The sequence below is a fragment of the Sturnus vulgaris genome, chromosome 9, assembly GCF_052056855.1.
Source record: "Sturnus vulgaris isolate bStuVul1 chromosome 9, bStuVul1.hap1, whole genome shotgun sequence".
NCBI classification, from domain to species: Eukaryota; Metazoa; Chordata; class Aves; order Passeriformes; family Sturnidae; genus Sturnus; species Sturnus vulgaris.
Window position 1 is genome coordinate 3005598 of NC_142251.1, and position 20697 is coordinate 3026294.

The 20697-nt window shown below is 39.9% G+C and overlaps 2 long non-coding RNA genes across 2 annotated transcripts in view; one reads left to right on the forward strand and one right to left on the reverse strand.

The window, feature by feature from the left end:
• Positions 1–3237, reverse strand: part of LOC148222769 (uncharacterized) — an 84077-nt gene extending 80840 nt beyond the window's left edge. Inside the window, exon 1 of the long non-coding RNA XR_015805311.1 lies at positions 2937–3237. This is a non-coding gene — a long non-coding RNA (uncharacterized LOC148222769). The remainder of the gene's footprint in view (positions 1–2936) is intronic.
• Positions 372–18779, forward strand: LOC148222771 (uncharacterized). Its single transcript, XR_015805309.1, has 3 exons — positions 372–653; positions 13512–13649; positions 17732–18779. It is a non-coding gene; the product is annotated as an uncharacterized LOC148222771 (long non-coding RNA).
• The last annotated feature ends 1918 nt before the right edge of the window (positions 18780–20697 follow it).

Sequence of the window (20697 nt, forward strand, 5' to 3'; positions counted from 1 at the left end):
TATTAGCCATTCCATCAGATGGCTGTGGAGAAAAACTAGCTGTGATGAGGAAAAACGAATTAAAGGAGCATTAATAAAGATTATCTATGAAAGAAAATAAGGTCAAAATTAGAACTCTGCATTTTTAAGCCACCTTTCAAAATTGCAAGCTGCTTTACCCAATGCTAAAATCCATTCATTTTACTAATCATGCAATCAACCAATCTCCATTATCTCCAGAGCTGGCTATAAACATGCTATAGACTGGGGTGAAAGAGGGAGAGTGTGAGGTTGAGAGACAGAGAGAGGGAAAGAAAGAAAGAAAGAGAGAGAGATTACTACACCCAGCCTTTTATAAAGCCGTTTCTTTCATTATAACAGGTCTTTTCATCCCAGTGACACAGAACCTTTAAATTTGGGCATAATGCTCCAGTACAGTACACAGCTATAGCTTCAAATGGATTTAGAACCTGCTCCAGAAAGAAAACAAACTCCCTCGCTTGACACACAAATTGTTTACGATTCATTAAAAAGCAAAATTGCATATCCCAGAGCTGGCAGCTGAGTCCATATGGGTGCAAGGGGTATTCACTCATCTCTTTGTATGCTGGCAGTACCAAACCGAAGTTTAGCACTGTGCAGCTGAGATTTTGTGCAGCCAGACGATGCATGAGGTAATTTTCAAAGCTTTATTTGTCTTTAAAACATTAAAATCTGCTCTCTAGCTTATTTTTGATGAAACGAATGTGGCAAACGGGATGAGGTTTGGGGGGGTAAAAAAAAATTCTATTTTTGTTCTGTGTTTTAGATTCATAATGCATGAAAAACTGCTTATTACTCCATCAATAATTGAAACTTTGTATGAAAATTATTTGCAATTAACACATCTATTGTAAAGATCTTGAATTATTCACTTCAGCTAAAAATAACGTCTCTTATCTACCAAAACTTCTACAAAAAAAGGCTATTTAAGTGATTTTTTTTTTCTGTTAGAAAATAAATGGTGTGATGTTCAAGTTTAAGGAGAACTTTCTGCAATGTTTAATCTAAACAACAGCATGTGTGGTTATAAAACTGTTTATTTTTAGGCAAGTGCATTACTAAATGTTTCCAGGATTTTTACATATTATATTCACAGCACTAAAACATCTGTGAAATAGATGTGACTGAAATGAAACTTCCTTGGACACTTTCTCTAGAGTGCTAATAACTGCCTAGTAACATTTGAGGATACTTATTAAATAATAAACACAGACATACCTCATCATAAAAGCAGCCGATAGACAATAAAAGAGGAGTGGTAATAAAATATACAAATGGCTTGGAATAAGGCAAAATCACAACATGATATAAATCTTGTGGCTAAAACAGGTACTTGAAAAACTTTGCTTTGAAAACGATTAGTAAAAATCAATAGCCTTATTTACAGGGGTTTAACAAGCTAAAAAAAAAAAGTCACATGAATAATCAACAGTTTATGTGCATGCAAATACCCCTTCCCCCTCCAACTTCTCCTGGCAGAAAGTCTAATTGGAAAATCAGTACTATAAGTAAAGTGGTTAGCCTTTCCTATTCCCATTAACCAAACGCTGCATGTTACATTTCACTGGCAACCGCTGGCAAACCTCTAATAGACGCTTAAAAAATTAAGAGTTTAGACAAAACAAAACGGAAAACCCCGAGCCCAAACACCTTTAAATACAAGCCACATGATATACACAATGGCCACCACCAAGCTGCAGAATAAAAACCTTCCGGATCTCACTTTTAAAAGTCTTTCAAGTCCTCTGAGGTCTTAAACTTTCCAAATGATACCAAAATTGGTCCGGGGCGGCGAGGGGGAGGGAAAGCCCCCGACTTGTTTCAGCGTATCATACAATGAAAGTGATCATGCCTTGTTTTGTAATTCCACTCGCCAGTCCTTTTTTAACTGATATCTATGTGAAATGAGCTGAGGTTCACGGTCCAGTTAGGAGCGGATAATACATTCATTGTCCTGGCAGCAAACTTTTCCTCTCACTGGAAGAATTCACGCTTGCCACAAGAATAATAATTACAGAAAACTAAAAATGCGCTGCTAACGAATTAATCCCTAACGGACAACATGCTAACGAGGGCAGTAATGATTTGAGGACTCTCTTCCTCGCAACAGGACTTGCATCTTCTGCTACAATGGGCTATTGTGCATCCTCCTAACTCACTATACCTCTTATAGATTCAAGATGTCAAAGGTTGTCTGGCCCGGCTGACCATGACATGCTAGTTAACTCGTTCTATGGAGCACGTTGGGACTTTATTGAAACTTTAATTGTGCCCAAAAGCAGCTAGAGCCAGACTATGTGGGATCTGTAACACATGGCTCCAGGTCAGCACAGCCCGGGAACCTGTTCTAACGCAAACAAGCGGAGGGAAAAGTTAGATCGGGGTCTTGGATGAAAGGCAGCACCTCGCAAACCGCGCTCCTCTCACACGTGATGATTTTACACCACGCCACGACCGCACCGTTCCAGGCTTTTACAGGGATCGACTCGCTTTGTAACGGACTGAACTTTCCACCTTCCCTTTTTACAAAATACTGCATGGTAAAAAATGCACGCGCACACGGACACTGGAAAGCAGCAGATAAAATAAAACAAACTGAGCGTTAGGCAGCCGACTGAGACAAGTTACTCTGCACAACAAGGCTTTTTCAAACTACTTCTTTGCATACTTTTTTTTTTTTTTTTTCCCTTAAGGAGAATTGAAAAAGCTTCCCTCTGGAAACTGTAGTGCACATTAACAATCTCCTGTTACACAGGGGAAAGCACACAAGTGGGACAAGTGTGAGGCTGCTCTACTGAAGAGTGTGAAAAAAATCAAATGTTAATTTGATAAATGTGAGGTCTGGGACATTTTGTCAAAGAGGGAGGGAAAGTAGAAAAGGGAGAAAAAAAAAAGCAGCCCTGCTGCCAACTCACCATCCACCAAGTTCTGGCCGAGATGTCGTAGCAGAGCTGCCATTTGATGGAGCCGTCGGAGGTTTTCCCTGCCATTATGCTGTCAGCAAGCTTCATCTGATGCTAACTCACGGGAGATAAGACACCTAATTGAGAAAACATTTGCACTGGCATGTTGGGCAACATGTAGCCCGGTCCATACCATATGGAATCATGGGTAAAAAAAAAAAAATCTCCTTGACAATGAACCAATCTCTCACAGACCCAGTGGCAAGGTGAAGTGGAGATGAAAAGTCATCTGCTCCTAGCACTGTCTTCTCCTCTCTCTCTCTCTCTCCCTCTCTCTCCCCCTCTCTCACTCACTCTTTTTTTTTTTTTTTTTTAAATAAGAACCCACTGCTCAACATCAAAGAGAGGCGGACAAAATTAGGGCTTCATCACTCAGATGATTTTGGTCTGCAAGGTTTTTCTTTCCTTTCCTCTTTTTTCTTTTTAAAGAAGAATAAAGAGATTTAATAGGACAAAGGCAGGTAGTGGACTGTGGAGGGAGATCGCCACAGGCTATTAGCCTAAAATTTCTGCTTGACAGATGGAACTGCTTAGAGACTATCATGCAATGTTTTGGGTGTGTTTTTTTTTTTTTTTTAAAGACTTTCAGTCTGATTCAGTATCTGTTTATCGCAGCTACTTTTCTCATGTACGTGACTGGGGGGGGGAAAGACTGAGCAAAAAAAGAAAAAAGATCTCGTCTTTCTTTCTTTCATAATTGTGGATATAATAATTCAGGCAGTGAAAGGCAAAACAAAAGTATAAACTGTCCAAGTTAATTTCTCGATCCAGTGGCAGATGCTTTCTTAAGAAATCAAATGATCTTTCATTTTTTTTTTAGATGCTCAAAGTTTTGGCTCTTAATTGCTTCTTGATTTTAGATATCAGATCATATTGTTTAAATGAATGACTTTTCATATGAAGGTTCAAAGTGCCCGCTAAGAACTGAACAATTTCCTTTTTATATATTTGTAAAATATCATTTTGCTACAATATTTTTTTAAATGTGGTTTTTAATGTTACATTTCTTAATCCCATCAGGTAACAGCTGCCAAACTCACAGAGGTTTGTTTCTCCTTCCTGCAAAACTTCTCTGCCACGCTCAAAATTTACTTGAGGAATTGACAGATAACTTGGGAAAAGACAGCCCCAAAACAAACTGCTTTGAAAAGTTACAAAATCCTGTTATTGTATGATATTAAAATCTTTTCCTGCCTAGCAAAGTCAGAGATAATCATAGATTTTCTCATCTCATTTTCCCAGTTCTCCTGGTGCACTGTAAACCCAACTGAAGTATTACTTTTATGACAGCTGACTATTAAGCAGGCAGTGAATGCTTTCCATTTAAATCGCCCCGCTGTGTCACACGGAGCGACGGTTGCTCGGCTGTGACCACCACAGTCCCTGACAGGGCACTCCAGCCTATACAGTAGAGCCTTTCCTCAAGTGCTCGAAAAAATGAACTTCTGAACTGGCCAACACGCTCTCACCAGGAATATTTCTTAGGGCTGCGGAGCTATGGCTGATACAACTCGCTCACTCAGAAGCAGCTACACTCTGCAAATCTTTTTGTGATTTAGACACAAGAGGAAAATGTATTCAAAACATCCACTCGATTTTAAACAATATCCCTTTCTGTTTGTATCAGAAAGAGGAGCTCGTGGGTGCACAATTCTTGTTTGGATTATTTTGTGTATTAACTGTTGTTTAACTAGTTGGCTGTAGCAAAATCGTAATTCCAGGCTGCACAGATTACAGAACTGCCATTCAGAACAGGACAAAACTAACTTTTATTGAGCTTCAATAACACCCTTGCATTTCTGTGATGTGTGAGATGATAAGCAAATGATTTAGTGTAAGCATGAGCTGCTAATGTAACATGCAGGGTTTTGGGGTGTTTTTTGCCCCAGTCTTACAATCTTTCTGGACTACACATCAGTGAATGATCTATGCTACTACAGCATCCCAGTTGGCACTTTTAGCTCCAGATAGCAGGTACTATTCCACTGATGTTTACAGGAAAGAGTCTGACTAGCATTGGAAGTGTTAAGTTTTATTCTGAGTCCAGAAAAAAAAAAAAAATGGACACTGTGCCAGGAACTGTCCTTGCTCTGGCTAGCCAAAGTATTTATTGTCTTCTGTTACTGTGGGTTTGCTAATACTACCTGTCCTTTCAGTCTCACTGCTTATTGAAAAAAGCCTCCCTCTCCAAATAATCACACAAAACATAAAGCAAAACTCTTAGTAACAATCAGCCCTTGAATTAGAGTCAGATTCAATTTTACGCTGCTCTCTCTGCTCCTACCTCTCAAATCCATCATCTTACCCATCCTCCTTATTATTTATTTAGTATTTCATACCCAGTTGTGCTGCATGTCATTCCAGGCAAGTTCTGATAAATCTGTATTCTATATGGGGTTTTAGCACCTGATGTAGCTAGAGATCTACTGACAAACTTTCTCTGGATTGCTGTATTAACCACTTCTTCCTATACCAACATATGATTTTACCTCCCAATATTAATTGTAAACACACCAACTACATATTTTTTTTAGAACATGCACTTTTCAGATTATGAATGAGAGAAGCATGAAACCATTTCCTTCCTGACAGTGGAGTGGTTATGTGCAAAGAAATGAGGAGTGCTGTTGGTTAATAGCGTTTTAAATTAGGTGCAGTTAACTTTGCCATTGTTCTTTCTGATGCTGGGGATGGTGAGTTCTTACCCATAGAGCAATTACTCCTTTCATAAGCTGTTGTTAATAGCATTAAAACAAGATTAAATACAACATGTTAAATATTGCAATTATTGTGGAAAATAAAATTATTTGGTGAGCATAATGGGGAGCAAATCAAGCATTTAACATGATCCAGGAAATGCTACTCCAAACAATTGCATTTGTTTTATGCAATTTTTCCCCTTTGATTGCTGACAGATGCCGTTTTGGAAACAAACATCTAAGTAGTTTTCCTTCAATCAGGAAAAAAACCACACACCAGAAAATGGCTACATGTTTTGAATTTAACTCTTGTCAATCAGCATTCTGCACAACACTCCCTGTGAATAGTACTGGGACAAAACGATGCCTTCCAAAGACTAATAAGCAACAAAGATATTTGCTTCTAAATCAGATCTGTTTCGAAGAAAGAAAAAGCTTTCGTGTGGCATCAACATTTGTGCAGACGCAGCTGCAAAATAAAAACGCTTGCAGTATAGAGTGGTATTTTGATTGGAAATAAGTTAGGTGTGTGTTGTGGGCAATAGGAGGTTTGTTTTCCAACAGCTTTAGGCCTCAAGCAATGGATTGAACCACTTGCCAGTTTCTTTCCGACTTCCTACTGGAGAAGTGGCCAACTACCCACAAATAATTTGCTTAATTGTTGAGCAGTTACCTGCTACCTGCTGCAGCTCACATAGCACAAGCAGGCCACTCTATCTTCCCTCAGCCACAAGTTTGGATAAAGATATTGTTGTTCCTACCAAGTGCGTGGAACCAGGAAAGAATGCTAAAAAAAGGCTAATAAAGTATATTGATTCAGATGATTGTATCAAGCTGGCATTTTACAGTCTACTGGAAACCGAATGCATGAGAGCATTAGAAATTGTTGGCATAGTGGGTGGTTTCTCCAAATGTTGGCTTCTGCTGTTCACATTGGTAAAAGAAATGCGGTAGAACTCTGGGCATCTTTAGGATCTTAGACCTCATTATTAGATTATCTATTACTTGCACAGTACCCACTGCTCGTTAACCCTCTCTTCGTTCCCTTTGCCTCCCCCTTATTTCTCCACTTGCAATTGCTCAGAACCTTATCAGCTCATTGCAACAGTGTGATTTAGTTCTGTTCCTAATTTCGGAGGCGTTTTCTTTGGGAAGCCTCAATTTCGATGAGTTACAAGGAGGATTTCCTTATCTCGAACAGTGACAATTAGTTCAAGTGCCACGTGAGAGCAGGCAGTTGATTTTTGGGCAGCCTCTGAACTGATGCAAAGTTGCTGACAACGAATGTGTCTAGCTTTTGGAAATCCTATAATCCTGGCTTCAATCAAGAGGATCTGCTGTTGCTGAAGGCGTAAACAAGGAGAGAAGCAGCATGTGACCACTGCTGCTGCACCTTCAAGGACTCCGGAGCCAGAACAAGTGCAATGGTAAAGCTTCTACTGGTTGCTTAATGTTACACACTCATTTTGGATGATCTTCCTGAACCCAGGGAAAGTAGTCCTTTGCCCTCTACAGGAAAAGTTGGGTTTGGACTCTGCATTTTCCCCTGTAGCTCTGTTGTGTGTGTTTCTCCCTGCTCCCCTCTCACTCCTCTGATTTTCTTCCTACCATCTGTATTCCCCTTTTCCCTCATCTGAAACAAGCATCAAGATCTTGTTTCTGACAGAACGGTCTGTCAATATGGAAACACACTGACATCACAGACAGTGCTGTGACTTCATGTCTGAAAAAACCAGGAGGAACAGATGAAAGGACTGAAGGCGAAGGAATGACACATACAAACATTTTAAAAAAATAAGTAAAAATCCTTCTCTATCAACCCAAAAAGCAAAGGAACATAAACCAGATTTATTTTTAAGCCTAAACATAATCAACTATTTCCTAATCTGTGACCATAACTCGGTACAACATTTCAACATGCTCTTCACCCATGAGAGGTCCCTGTCCCCCAGGAGCAAACACTTGTCTGGCTCAAGGCCCATGTCACAGCCAACACGAACTCGAGAAGGACTGAGCAGGGTTTATAAAAAAAAGTCAGTATCAAGAATATATTGGGAGAAACATTAAGAGGGAAAGGAAGAATCCTGCGCTGGACTAATCTGTACCATCTAAGTAAAAGCAAATTTATATAATTTGAAATAAAAGTATTCTTTGAAATCACAAAGTCAGTTTGGATGCAGCTGGATCAAAGGTAGCATTGCCTCAGTGGAATGGGGATACAAACATACACAGAAAACACTGAGTGCACAGGGGTAGAATATTTTACTATGATTTTCTTTTTTCTTCCTAGAATGAAATATTAACAAAAGGGCCTAACCATTATTTCCATTACTAGCACAGGGCTTTTTTAGAAGAATTTGGGAGGAGTTAAAAGCCCCACATTTCCTTTACTATTTGAATTATGTATTTGAGTTCCAGCATTAGAGAGCATGCAGAAGATACTGCTTTCCTGCCATCTCCAGAGCCACTGCAACCCCTTAATAAGGAGATTCATAACTAGTAGGAGAGGAGCTCAAGAAAACTAAAAGGTTAATATATTCTGACTAGATGTTGGGTATAGAATGTCAGATCTGTCAAATTTCATTACAGTTTGGTGCTCAATGAAAAAGATTTGATTTCTTTTGCCACTGTCCTACTATGTTCAAGTCACACAGTGCCAGCAGCAACCAGCCAACGACCACAGGCTGGCACTGAGCGGGCCCGAGTGGGAAGCCAGCCGCAAGGACCATCTGTTTCCGATTTCTAGCGAAGCCAAGATGTGCAGTGAAGTGCATTCCATTCACCCAGCCAGCCTTCTCCCTGCTCAAGTTATTAGTGTTACAAGTGAAATTATCTTTTCCAAACAGCGGGGGAGCTATAATCCTTATGGAACAAGGCTTTTTAAAAAGGGAAAAAAAGAGGAGGGGAAATTTTTTTTTTTTTAAAAAAGGACAGAAAAAAGGCCCCCCCCAACACTCCCCCCTCTTCAAACATCTTTTGTCAGAGTTGTCGATGACACTGTTTGTAAATTTAATTGCCATGTTCACGGGTTTTATCATTTTAAAGGACGTTTTATTAAGGACTATATTCTCTAAGGGAAGAATGTGTACGTCAGTTCATGGGCTCTAATGTAATAAACCATTCAAATATATTTAGAGGGTTATTTATGAATAAAGTTAAAAATGACAAGATGAATGCTCATTTAAGTCTCTCTAACATGAAGTGCCTTGAAAAACATCATAGGTTTAGAAGTATAATTTAAAGTGCGAATGCATAAACAGCGCTAATTACATGCTACTTACATTGTTTCAATATGTAATGCATATGTTTAACCTCGCAGAGGAAGGATTGGTCTTGGCACAGTAATCGTGGGGATTTAAGGGTATGCTAAACTGATAACTGTAGAATGAGCTCTGACACAGGATATTGGTCTCCTACTGTTACCTAAATGCCAGGTGAAACCAAAGGATTTATAAGAGGGCGGGTGGAAAGAGGGAGAGGGAAAGAAAAAAAAAGGCTACACAATGAGGTGAAACTGAGAAGTTTATTTTCAAAGGGGGAAACATTTATCCTTTGACACCATTCCATTCCGGTGACTTTATTTCTAATATACCATGAGATTAATGATGTGGCTACTGTCACTGTGTCTGATGAACACTGGCAGAGCTGTGGAACAGTTGCTCCCCCTACTATTATTGGACGTATTTGTAAATTGGCATCTATATGATGAACTCATTCTGTTTGCCAGCCAATTGGAAAAAATCTTATTCAGGAGGACAGAATTTTTGTTTTCCTATTGAATTCTATATGATATCCAGTTAGTTTAAGATTGTTAATTAAAAAAAATTTATATCAGCCAATGTTCGATAATTTTCATGTCATATGATAATCTCAATATGACTCTTCTGCAAATCAATTGTGGATAATTAAGGAAGTAAATTACCATCAGGAAAAAGATCCCTGACATACCAGAGGTGGGCCACTACTTAAGTCTTTGCTTAGAGCGGGCACAATTGCTGAACATCACCGTAATGATTCACTATCCCATCCCGAAAGGATTTATTAATTCAAAAGTATTCCCATCCTAAATGAAAATCCAGAATAGCTTGTTACATTCATTTTCTTAGTCCTTTCCAATCTGTTTTTACAGGTCTAAAACTATTTTCATGTGTAGATGATATAACACATAAAATGCAACTGTTGAGTCACCTGAAACCTGATTATGAGATGAACCCTTTCTTTGGCTTTTATTTTTTCTCTGTAACTTCAAAGGTGCAACTGGACACTGATAATCTCTGTTCCAGGACATTATTTGAGCTATGGCTAAGCTGATATTAACACAAATCATAACCTCATTCAAATTTTTCTGTATATCCAGAAACATCTGCTATAGCTGAACATGTTGCCCAGCTTTAGGTTGCCTTGTTTTGCCATGAGTAAAATATATTTCAGGCTGTGCCTGATATCTGTGAGAAATAGCCCTTCAGAATTTCTCCATGCAAGTTTGCTTCCATGTAGGTCAGGAACAGAGGGGTGCAGAAGGACCCAAAGAACACAAGTGGGAACGGGGGGGATTGCTTCAGCCAGATTTAATGTTTGAGAGCTACAGGGACTGGGAAGAAAGTGAAGCCAACAGGTGAAAATCCAGAAACTCTGTACATTTCTGTCATTACCTTTGTGAGAGACAGGATGCTGAGTGCCAGTGCTTACTGAGCCCATAGCTATTTGTGCAGGCAGAGGCAAGGGTCACTTTCCAGTTTGTAGATAATGCCACAGGACAAGATTGGAGCTTCACATGCTTTAGGAAACTAATCTCTGAACTTTTCCTTTTGCTTTTTGTTACTCTTCACTTTTTTGAATAAGGATTTGCTACAAGTGGCTCAAAGTGGAAAAAAACATTTTGTTAACCAGGAGGGACAGATAAGTCCTCAAATCTCTCTAGAAATGGCTTTCTTGCACAAGACCTACTGAGTTCATCAGTGCTGGTAGATTTTCAGGCAGCAGTGCTAAATCAGTGCCTTTTATCATCTACAGCTACATAAAAGACGACTCCTTCCTAATGAGAGACTTCTGTAACACTCTCTGCTTAGGGCTATTCTTAAGGAAAAAGGAATCCAAGACAGATGTGGCAGTGACCATTATATTACTCTCAAAGACCAAATCCCTCAAAGCAAAGGAAATATGAACAATTAAAACAATAAATACACTGAATCATAGGAATTTCCAGTGCCCTCAATCCTAACTCCAGTTCCACACGTTAATTTATAATTCTTGAGCCATGAATAAGTAAATCCTCTTTTGTTTAGAGAACAAGATTAGAAAGCTACTAATATTAAAACCACTCCTGTTTGCTGGCTCATACATCTATTTAAATACCTGCCTATTTCTTTGCTTCACCTCTTGAGTGTCACTTGTCCTCCTGCTAATACCAGCTGACTGGCAGCCAGCAGGCTGAGCACTGCAGGTAAATACCTAGAGAAGTGCTTTGGCAGGACTGAGCTCTGTGTAAGCAAATTTTACAAGCAAGTCAGGCATAATCTGTTGAAGTGGCTCTGGATTACTGAATATTTAACAGTAAGATAACACTTCTGTGACTGTAAAGACATATTTACACTCCTGTGTAATCTATGGCACTGGACATCACATCATGGAAGAGAAAACTCTGAATGAAGTTAATTCAAAACACTTTAAACATTTTTTTTTTTTCCCTCCAGATAACTGATCATAGAGACAAAGGAATTTTGGAAATGAAGTCTGTAGCATGGGTGTCTTCTGGTGTGGGTCCTTATACTTTTCAAAACAGGTTTTAAAAATCTGCAGGAATCTTAGCTGATAATAAAAATCAACACACAGAGAAGAACAGAAATTTTTCAACTAATCAAGTTGAAAATCTGCCATGAGTTTAGAATTTTTAAAACTTGATTATGTCACATATTTGTAAATCAAGTCTTATTTAATACATGGTGTACTGCCAGCAAAGAGGATGTCATATAGAAATTCTTTGATATTTTTTCTTGTACCCACTGGACATCCCCATCAAAACAAGACAATATAACAAACATAATTCTTTATGGCCTTAATTCTGAAGACCTGGCTTTTTCCTTGTGCTAAAGGACTTCCTTTTGCAAAGCTGGCAAACAGATATGAAAGAACTTGTTGACATTCAAGGAAACAGAAATAGAAGGATGCAGGAATTGCACAGTGTCCCTTGATGCCCCTCCATATTTTCCTAATGCAAGGATCCACCACTAAGAAGACGACACTTCTTTCTATGGAGGCTCCTTCAGAGGCTGTTCAGGGCCAGGAGCATTCCTGGAATGGGCAAAACAGGAGGTGGCTCTTTTCCTGTCACATCACCTGTCCCTTATAGGATTTCTTGCTTTTCTGTGCTGACAGGAGTTTGCACAAACCCAGAAATGAGTCTGGTGGCTGCTTTTATCTTCATAGATGTCACTTGAGGAATAGCTGTAAACTTGTCTCCATGCTTGGGATCAAAGGTGCTCAGTGCTAAAAAACTCAGGAATGATTTCAAAATGTACTTTGAAGCCTTCCTGGTGGGAACAGCTGGAATGTGTGTCTGTGTTACCAGCTCTAATACTACGAGCACAAACACAAGCTGAGTCACAGTGGACGACAACGCTGCTGACAAAATGTTTTAAACTGCAAACTAAAACAACAATGGGATTATTTATGGACTGCAACTCTTATTTTAATGTCAATAAATGTACTGGATAAATTCCCCTTCATTAGCTGGAAACCTCAGAAGGAAACAGAAATATTCTGGTAAACCACAAGCTTGTTCTTAGCAAATAGATGGCTACATTTCCACTGTCGAGGCATAGCCAGACTGTTTCTGCACTGGGATAATAAATCTCTGTGAGTGAAAAACAAAGTCTATAAAAGCAAGACCTACAAAGTAAGGGTGTGAGACATATGGCCCTCAAGCCTCCAGAGGATGGCATTAGAAAGTATCAAGAGTAGGTTTTTTTTCCTTTTTATGAATGGAAAACATGTTTTCCAAGATCTACCATTCAACTCAAAACAAATGGTTGGAACAAGTCCCTGTCACTATGGGAGGTGTTTGCTCTCTTATCTACTGGGCTGCAGACAGTCCAGACAGTCCAGAGTTGCTTTGACTGCTGTGTGCTGCAAAATAGAAAAAAAAAAAAAGAGGAAAAGCACAGAAATAATGTGTTACACCTCCCTGATTCCTGAGATGTCTGAGGTGTAGAAGAAGCAGTTCTCTGTAATATCTGACTCCATAGATACCCATCAGGCCATGGTATACACCAAATACAGGGTGCTCTAATGCTTCCCATCCAACCTCCTGACCCTTAACTCATGCTGGTCCTGGAGAGAAACAGAGGACTCAGAATTGCCACTGGGGCTCTCCCATCATGGGAGAAATGCCATCAGAACAGCTGAGGTCAGCTTTCCACTCCTTGAGAATGTTTTACAGAGGCAGATAGAACAAGGCACAACATCTTACCGAGTAATACTTATGTCTCCTCATGTTTCTAGAGCAAATAGTTTCATGTCAGGATGGAAAATCTAAACATAACAGTCACAGATTGCTTTTTTGTTCTGCTTCTCAGCAGTTATCTGTCTTTACTTTTCCTTTCTAAATATGTGGTTCTATATCTTATCCTGCACCTAATGGCTTGTAAGCTATTTCCAAGATGGAAAATGTGGTATTCTCTTATCTGTGCAGCATTTTGTTTATTTATAGCATGACACTAATGACACTTTGAATTTGCTTCTGAGATTTTTTTCTTATTGTAAAGACAGGGCACACAAACAATTGTGTCTGGGTCTAAGTACATTCCTAACCCCATTCAATTTATTTCAGATGCTGAGTCCTCAGGAAAAGGGACCAATGACTAATAAATCAGGTGTTTCTTCCTTCACCTACTGGGATCAATAAGAAGCAGGAGAAAAAAGTTCTCGTTTGCATGAGATAATGCAGGCAAACAGCTCCATGTAGTGGGTAAGAGCATATTTCAGGCCCTAACCTTTGCACACAGGCTCAGCTTATTGAGAATAACTTGTATTTCAGAAAGACTAAAAAACTGATTGCTAAGAAGGGAATACAGGGGTATGAATATGGCTTGCATATTCTTGGAAGGCACATAATCCTATTTTTATTGAGCAGTTTATGTAAACCTCATACTGAGTTGGGCTTCCAAACATACAGTTCCAAATGAGGCAGAAAAAGAGAGGGGCAAGAGAATTCAGCACCTTTATTCACAGTCCCAACCCTTCCTGTCAGAAAAGGATGGTACTTTGCCTAAAATATCTCATTTTGTCTTTAAACTAAACACAAAATCAGGTTCCTCCTTGTAATTGCTTCACCTAAGAATATAGTGATCACCTTCCTAAAGGGAAAAAACGTTCACTATAGCTTATTTATGTTTAGAAACTAGGGCTCTGGTGCATCATCCAAACCATTATTCCACAGTGGATTAACCCAGACAATACTTAGCAAAAATGTCACACCACAAATATGAGCCAGGAATACATTACTGGGAAAACTGCCTGGACCAATGTAAAATTAGAGAAAATGGGCAAGTATTATGTATCAAACAATGCAAAACACTTGCAGAGACTATGAACATACATCACTATAACTGCTTTTATATTAATTTAAACTAAATAAAAAAATTAAGAACACAAAACCCTGTCCCCATTCAGCGTCTCATCAGATTGCATTATTCTGACAGCTCCACGGGAACCCAGTGGCTCTGCACTCATTCTCCACTCATACCTGTGCCAATTCCTCCCTGACAGCAGCCACGTGTTTCCATCCTCCCTGGAGATGGGACACATTACAGGTTCCATCCTCTCACCTCTGCACATCCCCTTGTCCTACTCTTTTTGCACTTCATTATTTCCTAGACCTGTAGTCATCAGTTTCCCCAGTCTAGATCACCTTGCTCAGCAGTCTTAGCTGCACTCAGCAGTAACACAAATGTATCCCATAGGTATTCCCATCTCTCCACGTAGCCATGCTTCTGCTCAGACCTCTCTTGCTCCACAACTGGCCTCTTTTCATTCTCTATGTATTTCTGGTTTCTTTTTCCTCCCACTTCACTCTGTAATTCCCTTGCCCTGCCCACAGGAGTTCTCTGGTCATTCCCACACCCACCTCTGTGGCAATCTACAAGTCAGAAAATGCTTGATTCACCCCTCTTAGCTGGGACAATATAACACAAAGATATATAGAGAGAAACAGAGAAAGCCAGATGTGTTCATTAACCCCTGTGCTTTTTGCCTTTTAACACCCCAGATTATTTGGAGAAGGGATCTTATTAACTCTATTTATACTGCACCTAACACATAGGGGCCATGAATGGGGATTTGGTTTCTGGACAATTTCATTCTAGAAAATAAATTTTATGCTAAATAAACCCCTACGGAAAAGATACTGGTAAAATCTGTCTTGTTCTAGGATTTAATAACAAATGTACTATTTGGTGCATAATAGGCAATTCATTTTGCTATGCATTTACTCTATTTAAAACATAAAGCACTTAAGGATATTTGGAGTATGCAAGACTATTAGAAAATCAATTTCTATTCTGGTTTATAGCCCAACCACTTAAAGTCTTAATTTGCTACAATTCACTTTCTGATATTCTGACTCGTTAAAGTGGATCAGCTACCTCCTGAACTCTGGTCATATGCTTGTTAGAGCTAAACTATTTAATTATTGTCTACCACATCCACACTCTCCACTTGCTTATTGCCTACATTTATGCATTTACAGCATCAGTTCAGGTTGTTTGCACTTGCTTCAGAACCCGCTGCCTCTTTTTCCAAGATTTGAAGGAGGGAGGTTTTGGTTTCACTGAGGGCTATCCCATTCCACTTGACAAATAAACAAACAGCAGAGTAACTGGCAGGAAGTCATGTCCCATCGGTGAGCAGGGCTCCAGCTCAGCAGAGGGCAAACCAGGCAGCATCATTTTCACTCCAGCACAAAGTGTCCATTCTTGACTCCTTGACCAAAGGAAGCAAAAGCTGAGGGACGACGAGCACAGCACATCTGCAGGGCTGGGTTTCACAGGAAGTTATGCAGCTCCTCTACAGATAAGTTTCACTGAAGAACAAAGACTGATTTTGTTCAATGCTCTGAGAATGCTGCAATGAACCTGGACTGAGCTTTTCATTCCTTGAAAATGAGGCTCAGAGAGCAAAATCTAATTTCTCCCTCACCCTTGTTTAAATTAGCTGCATGATTTTCATATCAGCCCTCTACTTACCATATCAAAAAAGCTTAAAAGACACCCACTCCTCTCCAACTAAGTTTACATGCTTTATGTATTGATTTTAGCAGACTACACACAAGTTGGTGCATCCAAGATAAATGTCAGAGCAACAATGACTAAACCAGTTACATGAAACTTAGTCTCTGATATAGAGCTGCCTTAAAGATTAAGAAACAAAATATTTATGACCAAGAGCAAGACAAATGGTGCAATAACACATTAGCAGGCAGTATTGTCACTGATTGCAAACATATTTTGAGCTTACATATTTCATGTACACCCTGACCTCAGAGGCATTCTACCCACTACAATTGGTTTTGCAGCAGCTCAACATTTACCAGGAGATAATGAGGTGTGTTTTTGAACGATACAAGCAGCATTAGATGTAGTGGGAGCCAAAAACATGATCATATTAAAAGCAAATAGCAGAGCAGATTACCTCTTGCCCTCTCTTTTAGCTTGAGCAGCATATTCCAATAAGTGCAGAAAAGACACTGTCAAGTACTTCTTTATAGTTTCATTTTCTTTTTTTTTTAAATCTCCATTGCTTGCAATGCCCTTGCCCTCTTTAAAAGCTGCAGAATAAAACTCCTTTCTCAGTCAATTTTGTACTCTCTCCCTCAGCAAAGAATGACAAGGGATAAAAGAAAAAAAAGCTTGCAACTTCATCCCCTCTCCAAAAGAAGAAATAGAGATAAAGGTTAAAGATAAGTTTTCATCAAAATTTAAAGGAATCACTAAGTTCAAAAGAATGTCATCTGCCCTGCCCCTAATTATTGCTCATTTCCACTGTGCCCAGCTCTGGAAAAATAATGGAGCATTTTATAGCAAACCATAGCTAACAGTAAGCACAGCTTTCGAGATCCTGCTCTTTAAGGAGGGCAATATGATCTTTTCTCAAAATATTTCTTGGGCATTTTTGGAGCAGAAGTTTTGAAACGTGAGGAGAAGAAGGTAAGAGTGGTCTGGGGGAGGTCCCTGGATCTGAGCAGTATCACTATGGCAGCTCAGTGATGCATATCCTAAGAATTCCCCTTGGTGGCTGCCTGATCCGGAGTAGGGCTGGGACTGGAAGCAAAGGCTGTTTGTGCTGGCTCAGAGACTGGGAGCCCCATGGGGCAGATGGGATCACCTGGGAAGATGGGCTGGAGGCTGTGTGTTTACTCTGGCTGGGCACCCCAGAGCTGGAAGTCATCCCTGTGAAGGAGAAAATATCCAGAGCCTCTGAATTTATAGGTTGGCAGCCTTCAATTTTTTTTTTCCTAACTGCAGTTGAGAAACTGTCTCTTGGTGGTTAATGACAGAAATATTCCTTCAGTTTCAGGACTGATAAGATTATTATTTTTTCTATAACTTAAAAATCATATTTCTGCAGACTGTTATTTAAACACTTGACCCTTGGTGCTGTCTATCACACACAGGAACACTCTTTATGATTTAGCTTAGAGTTTGAACCTGGCATTCACAGTCATGCACATATAGAGCATATCATTTGCATGTGCTGTGGGACTAAATATGATTTAATTGCTTTCTCTCCTCATGTACTGCAAGTCTGTAAAACAGCAGCATGAGGAAGAAAGGTCTCACTTCTCCACTTTCCAGCCAGCACAAGTGATTCAACAGTTAATTGCATGACATCACAGCAGTGATTACTCTCCAATAATAGTTTGCTCCCTTGTGTGACAAGTGGGCATTTCAGTCAGCAGATGCCCTAGTGGCAGTGACAAGAAAGCTTTGCCTGCTTCTTATCTGTCCTTCCTGCAAACTTCGCCAAACTTCCTTCTTTTATCCTTTTCTTTAGGGATCCACAGAGAAGCAGCTCAGCTCCCCAGTACACCAAACAAGCTGATTTCTCCAGCCCAAACTCTGATATATTCAAAATGAATCCAGAAAGAATCAGAGAATGATTCACAGCACAACTACAAGTCCATTACAACAGACAAACCCCAGCCTGTAGCTGAAGTTACTCTCTTGCCAAGGGAACAGATAACTGCTATTCAACTAAAAGAGGCATATCACCTTGAGAAAAAAGATAAAATCACATCTTTCTACCTCTAGGGAGAAAGGCAGCTGCCTCTGGAAGGAAACTACACCGAGGACCTGCTCCAAGATGGAACTTTCTGATCCCACCTCTGATCAGTGTGGTGGCTGAAGCAAAGCCACCACCTCCTGCTTCCCCCTGTCCCCTCTGAATTCCCTGGGCAGCCAAACTGCTGTGGATGTGCAAATAGTTCAGGAGCAGCAGCCTGACCAGCAGGTGAAAGAAGATACTCCCACTACATACAGAAAATAAAGTCATGAGAAGACACAATGTTTGGGTCAGGGAGCTGCTATGAAATGCACTCTGGGCAACTGGGCATGGATCTTCTCGTCTTCCCAAGTATCCACCAAATTGTCCAAAACTTTGCTCTTTGAGAAGATATGTGTGTCATTTGTTGTGTCCAGCAATAAACAAAATATTAAGTGCATTTTTAATGCTCTAAACCTTTTAAAAGATTTTAAAACCTTTCACTGTGGGACATAATTAAAATTGTTTTGCTATCTGCAACAGGCCTGGCTTCCACTCACATAATTAAGCAGTCACAAATTGCAAAATTGGTTTGTTTGGTTCGCTCACCACACAAATACTGATAAAAGCTTTTTTGTTTGTTAGTTAGTGCACTGTAACTTACAGGTTATAGGCAACACAATTTGGGAAATTTGGAGCTTGAAGACCACGTCCACATCTCTCCAAGTTTTTCCCCCACACTGGATACTTTGTTCAGTGTGCTCTCCATAGTTGCAGTGGCTGCATGCACTCAGATAATGTAGCAGCTACAAATTGAAATAAAAGATTTAAAGCGTGTTAACATAGAGGATTTTTCCTTCTGTATGAGACAGAGGGTTATGCTTCCTGTAGCCAATTATGCCATCTCTAACCACTGCAAGGACTCATAACCAGCAGCATATGCAGAGTGACTGGCTACATTTTGTAGCTCAGTTCTTACAGACACAGACACTTGTCCTGCAGACCAGAAGCACCATATGCTCCAGGAAGCAAGTGCTGGGGCTTCTGCACCATCTCATGTACTCCTCCTGTTCCTCAGACTGCCCAAGTGCACTGAATAGCCAAAACTGGTCCCCTAAGAAGTGTGCACTGCATACCCATAAGAATCTTTTATTCAGCAATAAATGTACAATCTGTAGCCAAAAAAAAAAAAAAAAAAAACCAAGCCCACCCCCCCCCCAAAAAAAACCCACAAAAAACCACCAAACAAAAATCCAGAACCTCCCAAAAACAACACCAACAAAAAAACCCCTAGATTACAAAGGAGAAAACAGAATTACATCAGAAATATCTAAGGAAAGGGAAGCCAACATTCTCTCCAGACTACCTAGCAGCAAGTTAATGCTTAAGACCCCACAGGACAGTCCAAAATGCATATAAATATTTTTGCTTGCTGTCAAACACACCAGTTAACTGAGACTTTTAGATCCCAACTCTGAACAAGGGTCTATGTAAAACATCAAAATCCTTGGAGGATCACCAGGAAGAACATAAGGAGGATACAATACTTCTATGTACTTTTGTGGGTGATAGGGGGAACAACAGTCTGCTCTTTGAAGAGTAGAGAGACTTCACAGTCTGTATTTGCATTTGTTCTCCAGCAGGATTTCCAATGTACCCAAGACCAAATGTCCAGACTAAGTACTTTCTGGAAAGGGGAAATATCCCAGTGTTGAATATACCATGGCAGGGTGTTTCATCAACACTTAGCTCATGAAGTGGAAATAAAGAGAACTTGACAGCAAATGAAACTGCTTGAGGAAACAAGCAGTGGGACTGTGCTCCAGAGGCTGATTAGTTCAGAAGGTTACCAAGTACAGTATTTACTAATATTTGCTAAAACTTGCTCCTCAGAATCAGGCTCCCCTAAATCTAATTCTCATTCTCTCTGCATTGCTTCTCTACATTAAGGTAGATGGGCAGCTTGCATACTTTTTCACAAATGAAAGAGCTTTGCTATTAAAAGGCCAAATTCACAATTTGCTGCCATCTCTATGGCTACAAGGTTGCACTTTCAAAAGTGACAAAATTAGACTTTGGTTATAGCTATATAAAATTATTGCCTTATGAGAGGTGATTTGGATTTATGCTGGTGCAAGCTAAATTTAGCCCTGAAGTTGATGTTTTGGGGATTTTAATGAAGTGTTAATTTTACATGGCTTAAAATAGAATCGGAAAACAACGCCTACCCAATTTTTCTAATATCTAGGTTAGCGTGTCTGTTACTTCAGTTACTTTGTGCTTTAAATTATTGACATTTGACTTGTGGTTTCGGCAGCTCTAGTCTGCTTCCTCCAATTAACAAAGAATGAGGAAGGATTTCTGTTTTCCAATGCAATTCAATATGGACAATGTTGCATCAATTTCATCCATGGAGAAATTCAGAACTTGCTTGCCCCCAGCCCGATTCTGCTGCAGAAGCATTGTGCTGTAATTGTCATGCATTTGCTAAAGTCCTGGTGTTGTTTCATGCTGGAGCTGTAACCTGATCACAACAGGCAGGTGAGATTGTCCAGGTGTTCCTGGCAGAAGCACAAGTGAACCTGTGCTGCAGCAGTGCAGGTGTTGTGCAGCCACACCTCCCACTTCACCTGCACTGCCGTGCCAGCTCTTGTTTCCAGGCCACCACATTGTCCTGGATGAATAAATTCCATCTCCAGGGAGTGCTGGCATGTGGAGTTGTGCAGTTTGTCTGTGCACAACAGAAGCACCTTCACACT